Consider the following 8,044-nt stretch of genomic DNA (forward strand, 5'->3'; position numbering starts at 1 on the left):
TATGATGGAGAATGGAGAGGATATCGAAAGAGACAATGCAACGAAGATGATGAGTGTTGGTCCTTTACAAGCCTGAGCCTATGCTATTGGATCCAACTTTGTGGAGTTTACCCTTGATCTTAATCTGCTTCTACCACCCTTAAACGCTAGATGTATACAAAGCATTTGCTAGAGCTTTGAAAGCTAGTCTCACAACCATGACGCACACTGCCTTCTTAGAGTCACCTAACCTACCTGCCAAGCAGTCGGTGAACTGGGTAGCCCAAAATACCTGCAATTATATCATACAGATTTTCACATCTCTTTATCAGCACAAGGCATTGACATTTCGCCTCCATGGGAAACTTTGTTACATTGAGAAAAAAATACATGTGGAGACGGATTGTCAATAACATTCATGGATCAAAAGGAATTACTTTTTTAAATAGGGGACCAAGAAGCAAGGGCATAGATATGATGACCCCAAACTACTATGCATGGTTGATGGTTGAACCCTAGCTCTCGTTAATACCTTAATTTGGCATTATGTTGCATATTCAAAATTCGGATTGACAACAATCCGAATGTTAGGAGAAGAGAAATCAGTTGGATTTACACATAGCGAAGTACCATTTGCAATAATGTGATAATAAGGTAGTAGACATGCAACTCGTGACCTTTTTTAGGTAGTGAATCTCCTTTTGTGTACATAGACCAAACCACAGGGAGGACCTGTGGATAAAATTACCCTAAAAAATGAGAACTAGAACTCACTAGGTCATGAAGGTGGTCGGCTAGTGGAAGGTGGTTGAGCTAAAAAGGGTCACAGAGGTGCTATCACGGAGAATGGAGAGGAGAACGGAAGAGACAATGCAACGAGGTGTTTTATACTGCGTGATGGCGGCCCCTTTGGATAAGAAGCGATCTAGAAGCATTGACAAGGTTCCAGGACGGTGGACCACACAGAGTTCGAGGGCGCCAATTGTACTCATTTTGCGAGAGGTGATGTATCCAGGCTCAACAAACACACAATCCATGAGGGTGGCACATTCTTCAAGCCATTGCTAAAGCTGGGTGTCTTCAAGAATATTATCCTCTCCATGTTGTTGTAGTTGTTCATGTGGGTCGTGTGCACATGCCCTGTTACGGCCATCATGCACCTCCCAGGAGATGACATAGTGTTCGGGGGCTGTTTTTTGGTCCGCGTAGCTTGTGTAGTCTACCAACTCAATGGCCCTCCCGCTCACTTCTCTGAGCCGCTCGGCTGCCCGGCTCACCACCACTTTCAAGTCCTTCTCCGTGTTTTTGTCTATGTTTATGCTGAGCACCACATTCTTCCTGCACTCATAGGCAACAAACTGTGGGCATGCATTGTAGAAGCCCGTCACCCTCAGCACGTACCTGAGGCGATACCTATAGAGTCCTACGCAAGCAAATAGTTAATGGGTGATCAGTCAAGTAATTTCAAACATTGGCGGCCTGTTAATGCTTGATTCCCGCCCACGTCCTCCACCGAGACAGGCATCATGCATGTGATTATTTCGTCATCCACACCGACGATTACTGATCAAGAGAAAGGAGGCGACTTGCTTACCCCATGAGGTTGTCATGACGATCTCGTACTCTTGGCCAACTTTAACTTCAGTCAGGCCAACAGGGGAGCCCTCCTCGTACGCGGCAGTTGAAGAGGGCCCACTAATAGCTGCAACAACGGTAGGGACGTCGTCAATGGCGCTCATGGCCTTCCTGCTGGTGCTAGATCGAGATCGGTGCAAGGGAATAAACTCGAAGAAAGCCAAGCTGGGCACAATAGTAAAAGAAACGTTGCTGGGGTGGCTTGACCTTGGGTTTACATTCACTCCAATCCAACCCTCTGTGCCGCATAGTCAGCGCTAACCAAGGGCACCTTGGAGCCTGCATAATGGCGCAGCTTCTCCACATAGGCCTCCATCGCCCCCGTCATTATTGCAAGCACATATTTACACCGGGGCCACAACACCTCTATCACCCCATTCCAATCTCCCACCATCAACCCTGTGCACTTCAACGAGATCACCTCTGCTAGCTTAGGATCAGGCCTTACTACATCGCCCATTGCAACCGTCAGTGAATTATCTGCGATTTTAGGGCTCAATTTCCCAACCCTAATGTCTTCGCAAAGGTCTTGCCACTCATTCTCCAAGGTTCTCAAAGCCTCCACCAATGTATATGCAGAAGGTGAGCTTAATACCTCCACTTCTTGACTGTACAGAAGGCCACACAGTAAATGGCAATATATTAACTGCCAGCAATCTAAGCCAAATACCACCTCGTGTGGACTGCATGGCCTCACGCCATTGCGCTTTTGCCTTAATATAAAGGCATCACTCCTAATCATGTGCGTTGTTGCAGCCCCAGCCTTTAATCCTCCTTTTGTAGTGGAGAATTTCCCACAAAATAGGAACTCCAGTATTCGAGCTCCTGGTGCGGTTGGATACACGCTGCATATGCATTGCGTAATTAGCCACAATGAATAGATGTTTTTTTTTAAATGGATGATTGTCGAGCACATCAAAGCAATAGTGTAGAATAGGAATCCAAAGGAAGAGAAAGAAGAACCGCAGAAACTGATCATACACACGCGCTATATGCAAGAGGTATCATGAGAACAAGCAATTTATATCTACGATCTACAGGTAAGTTACTGATATTGCAAGTCTCAACTCACCGATGTCGGAATGCAGCAGCAATGCTAGCCACCTCCAAGGTGCCTGCCTTCAAGCCTTCGTGGTAAGGCAGGTATTTCTCTCGTGCATCAGTAGTTCTGGAGCTGCACAGATCAGTGCAGTAGCTGAATCTCATTAATACATGGTAGATATAAATTCACTTTTCTTTGGCATGTTTTTTACTGATCATATGAGTGAATTACAGAGCAATACGATCTATAAGCTTAGATTTTGAATGGAATGTCAAGCTATATTCAGATAAACCTTAAGCAGATGGCATCGATGGGAGATGCTGTAAGAATGGAGGAGATTTCACCATCCACGATCCTCTGTATGTAAGGCTTCAAGTCAGCGTGAGTGACCATAGGCACACACCTTCTGAAAGTGAGGGGATCAATGTGACCGTTGCAATCGGGAATTACGGAGATACTCACAAGAAGCGTTCTCTTCCAGCATAGAATTGAGCACTGATTCTTGAACTTGAGCTGCATTCGCAGTGATTTACTCGAATCTGACGATAGTGGGCGCAAAGCCAATATGAGGAGGCAAGGGAAGGCCAGGCATTGTATAGTGATCGAGTACGTAGTCGTAGTGGGGCTAATTGATTGTGGTTGGAGGGTAATGGGGATTGTGGGGTGGTAAATTTTGTGTGTGTGTGTGTGTGTGTGTGTGTGTGTGTAATCGCGAGTGTTTCATGTGCAATGGTTGGAATTACCTTGCCACTGCTTTTACAGGGCCCTGTGTTATATAATAAATAAAGCCAACGCGGGAAACATTGGGACTTTATTTATTCTTCTAGTTTTCCTCATTCAGGCCTTCAACAACACCGCCCAAATATTTCTCCGTATGAAGGATCTGAAAGGTATACGTGACAGGTTGAGTTTGAAGAGTAGTACAGTGCCACATGGCGCTCCGGTTGTATTTTTGCCTGTGTGTTTCTCTATGTTGAACATGTGAATGGCGGCGTTGCCTGTGTGTTCTGAACTGGGCCCTACACACACCATTCCTGGAGGAGGTGAACTACCTACCATTCGTGGAGTGGACTGAGGAGGCCGTCGTCCCTCAGCTCTATTTGGCCCAAGGGGATTAACGATGGAGAAGGTTTGGGAGTCGCATCTTGACGCGAGGGGCATTGATCTTGGCGACGGGCGCCAGTTGAGTAATCTCGGTGCCAAAGTAATCTCGAGCTGGTGCAGGCGGGGAGTGGCGAATCTTTTCGGAAAATAAAGAGAATTGAATGCATTGGTATAATTTTGAAAATTTTGAAAAGAGTCCATAGTTCTTTAAATGATATTTATTAAACATCATTACATGGACATAATGCTAGCCACCATTAAGTAATCTCAGGACAATAGTAATCTCGAGATAATAGTAATCTCGGCCCATCTCGAGACAATAGTAATCTCGGCCCATCTCGAGACAATAGTAATCTCGGCCCATCGTAATTTTGGAAAGATTTCATTGACATTATAGTCTCTCTCTCTCTCTCTCTCTCTCTCTCTCTCTCTCTCTCTCTCTCTCTCTCTCTCTATATATATATATATATATATATATATATATATATATATATATAGCCAATACATTGCAGAAAGTGGGGAGAAGAAGAACATTCTATTATCTTATTGGATCTAAAGATCAAACTACCACTTGCATTAATCTGTCAAGAAGGTATTTCTCTTAGCTTAATCTTTCTAATACATTGAGCTATACTTTTGGTTACAAGCATTGCCAAAAAATACCTTGTTTTGACATGATTTGATCTCCAATGTGATGTGTATTATCTTTAAATAATTTATAGTTTAGCATATTGATCAATTTGATAATGAAATTCTTTGTTTTGACATGATTTTATCTCCAATGTGATGTGCATTATCTTTAAACAATTTATAGTTTAGCATATTAATCAATTTAATTATGTATGTATTGATAATGTAGTCTTAAATGTCCACAACGATGGATTGGCTAGTTGGAGATGAGGATAGTGTGATGATGCAAGTACTGATGATGATCTAAACATTGAAGACTAATGTCAAAGTGGTAACAACCATGATACTACAACGGAAGTCTCAGAAAATTACAAGGTTGTATGCAATCCAAATGAGCATTTATCCCGTATATATTTCTCTTTTAGTGAGGAGCTATATAACTTAATGATAAGAGTACTACAAGATGATGTGTCCATAAGCTTGGAAATGCTAAAAAGTCATGATGATAGAGGCATGCTTGATTTGAAAAAGTGGCAAAAAATGAAAGATGTGCTTTGCTTGGGAGAGAGAGAGGATGGTTCTCTTTGTATTTATTTGAAGTGGCCATTTAAGTTAAAGATTACATGTATTGAGGAGTGGGAAAGCATTGTAAAAGCTGCACACTATGGCAAAGGCTCAAGAGAACACAAAAGTGCAAATGCCACGCTTGAAGTGATCAAGTCAACATAGTGCACTGACATCAGAAGGCATGGAATACCCTCATCTTACATCAAGGAGTTTATTAATACATGTACATGTAATCGTAGCAAGAGTCAACAACTCCCTTTAATTAGGCATCACAAATGGGATATAAACAAGGAGACATCATATGCTATACATACAAATAGGGCTAATGTGGACATGCAATTGAAGAATATAATGATAGAGCATATGGTGAGGCTAGTCATGGTGCGGTCATCAAAGAGACACCACCCTTCCAAGGCTATGGTGGACTACATGTGTCATAGAGGAGGTGGACCTAAACGAAGTGGAAAAATTAAGAGATTACATACATCCAAGAAATGTGGATGCACTTTCAAAGTGCAAGTGGAATACATTGACGGCAAGGATGAAGTGTGTATTTTCATTAATCCAATCCATACAGGACATGAACCAAGCACAAGAAGTGACTTGTATCACTTGCCAGTTCACCCATCTGTTATTGAATGCTGCTGCACAGGAAGATTGAATGCTGCTGCACGGAAGATTAAATGCTGCTGCACAGGACATGAACCAAGCACAAGAAGTGACTTGTATCACTTGCCAATTCACCCATCTGTTATTGAATGTAGCTGCACAGAAGATTTGTTTGATGTGGGAAGCTCATTGTCATATGAAATTCGCACTGAAGGTACTTTTCTTGATCTTTGTTCATGATTAAATATGATAAGATAATTAAGAGTGGTCCTTTGTTTATGAGTAAATATTGTTAGATCACAAAGAGTAATTTTTTGAGTGCACCAACATGATGCAGGTAAGGTTTCAAAAGATGATTGGGAGTCAATGTACATGGAGGCTTTAGCATTGAAACAACAAGAAAAGGTAGTGTATTCTAAACTTCATAGTACTTTGGAGATCTCTACCATATGTGTTACATCTTGGTATATCACACATTGTTGTTATGTAGGTGTTATATAGCCAACCTTATAATCCAAGTGCAAAGGATGCCAAAGATAGGCCATTCATCTTGGTTTTGCAAGATGACTGGATGTTGGAAATGGCTTTATGTTTCTCTAAAAACAACTCATGTGCCATAGATAGCACTTTCAAGACAAACCTTATATGCTGCAGTGCTACCAAATCAACTTGGTATTGGCATACCAATTTGGTTCATGTTGTGCACATGTGATGTGGGAGCCCACTGTCAGGCATTTTTCTGAGACGTCTTTTTGGTCAGTGTACATATGGGTGCATGGCAGTTATGCAGAGGTTGGCTTTGAAAGCGTGTGCAGGTGTTCAGTGTGGATGCTTTTGGTTTTGAGCTGTTGGCAGGCTTGTCCGGTGAAGTCAGATGCAGATGGTTCCAGCTCTTCGATGGTCGTCTTGAAGTGTGTGCGCGTCCAAAGAAATGCATGGACACTAGCCGGTTTGTGTTGAAGGTGTGGAAGGCATGGGCATTTAGAGATGATGGGGCCAATGTAACCTTGGGCACTTGGTGTGAAATGGTATGGAAGGGCGGCCATCTTATAGGACTAAAAAATAATAAATAAATGATGATATAAAATAAAAACGTGGCCATAAAAAAAGAAAGCCACACGGAGCTTTAGGTGGCCGCCAACGCAACATTCTGGAAGGTTGGCGAAGGGGTGCGAGCAGCTGTCTGCAAAACAAATAAAAGCAGGAGATCGCTTTGTTGAAGTCGGGGGTTCTCGGGCATGTTCAGCCACAAACGCAGTGCAGAGAGAGATATAAGGAAGCGTGTGGCCATCGTAGAGCTGGGGGCCTCCCTAGCGTAAACAGCCGTAGCTAGTGGAGCTGCGAGGTTGACCGTAAGAGCTGCTGGGATTAGCAGGCTGGCGTTAAAGACGACGTGTTAGCTGGTGTGGTCGCAGAGAGAAGCGGCCAGAATGTTCTGAAGAAGAGTACGTGGGCTGGCGACTGCAGAAAGAGATGAAGAGGGCGCAGCCGTGAAGTGTAAGGGTTTGGTGAGTGCAGCTGTGTTGGCGCAAGGCAGCTGGTCAGGAGAGCTGAGAGTTGTGGGTGGTGGGAGCCTCCCCGTGTGAAAAGCAGCGAGGACTAGAGGCGTGGCTGCAGGCGTGCAAAAGGCCGCCTATGTGGAAGGTTAGCCAGCCTTGTTGGAGAGGTGCGCGGTTGGTAGGTGGTTGTCGTGCAGAGGTGGTGGGGCTACTTGTGAAGAGCCAGAAGTGAAGACTGCAGATAAGCTGCAGAGAAGTGTTCAAACGGGTTGCTGACCGTGTTGGAGAAGGCAGAGGCTGGTGGGGCGCTGCCTGTGGGAACGAGACGGGTGCTGGCATCAAAGGGAGCTGCTAGCGAGGACAAAAAGGGAGCAGATAAGCTGCTAGTGAAGGTTGGCTGGTGTGGGCCGCCTAGGAGACAGAGAGTGGGTGCCGAGTGAGGCAGAGACAGAGAGTGAGAGAGATGATGGTGTAGCTGCTGCTGGTGACGACACATGTAGAAGTGATGGGTCGCAGAGGACTCGAGGGTTAGCTGGTGTGGGCGCCTTCTGGAGTGAGAGTGGCCGGGTTCATTCTGGTGTGATTGGTACAGCAGGCAGGCGAGAGTTATGTGGTGATTTGGGATGTGGTGTATCCTCGGCTGACAGGCCTGAGTGTTGTGTTTGTGAGTTGTGTGAGTAAGGCTTCTGTGTCGGGAGAAGCTTGTATGAAATGTTTTGATCTGGAATATATTGCTGGGTGTTTGCTTTGAGTACGGTGCCCCTGTTTTGGGCTGTCTGTCTGGCGTGGGTTGGGTGGTGAGTGCGAGAATTGTTCCAGCCGGTGGCTGGTGGTGCCCCCGTTCGTGTGTGTTATTCCAAGTTTGCGAGGTGGAAGGGCTATAGAGGCAGGTCTTTCTTTCTTTTTTTCACCTCACATCCTTCTGGTGCCCCCACTGAGGATTGCTCAAGGATTGTGTGACTGAGGAGTGGCTCTTTCT

The 8,044-nt window shown here is 44.6% G+C and overlaps 1 pseudogene; it reads right to left on the reverse strand.

The window, feature by feature from the left end:
* Positions 1–773: 773 nt before the first annotated feature.
* Positions 774–3,248, reverse strand: LOC147614399 (jasmonoyl--L-amino acid synthetase JAR6-like; annotated as a pseudogene).
* Positions 3,249–8,044: the final 4,796 nt, after the last annotated feature.

Source organism: Cibotium barometz, chromosome 42, assembly GCF_041138505.1.
Source record: "Cibotium barometz isolate CiBa-2024 chromosome 42, ASM4113850v1, whole genome shotgun sequence".
NCBI classification, from domain to species: Eukaryota; Viridiplantae; Streptophyta; class Polypodiopsida; order Cyatheales; family Cibotiaceae; genus Cibotium; species Cibotium barometz.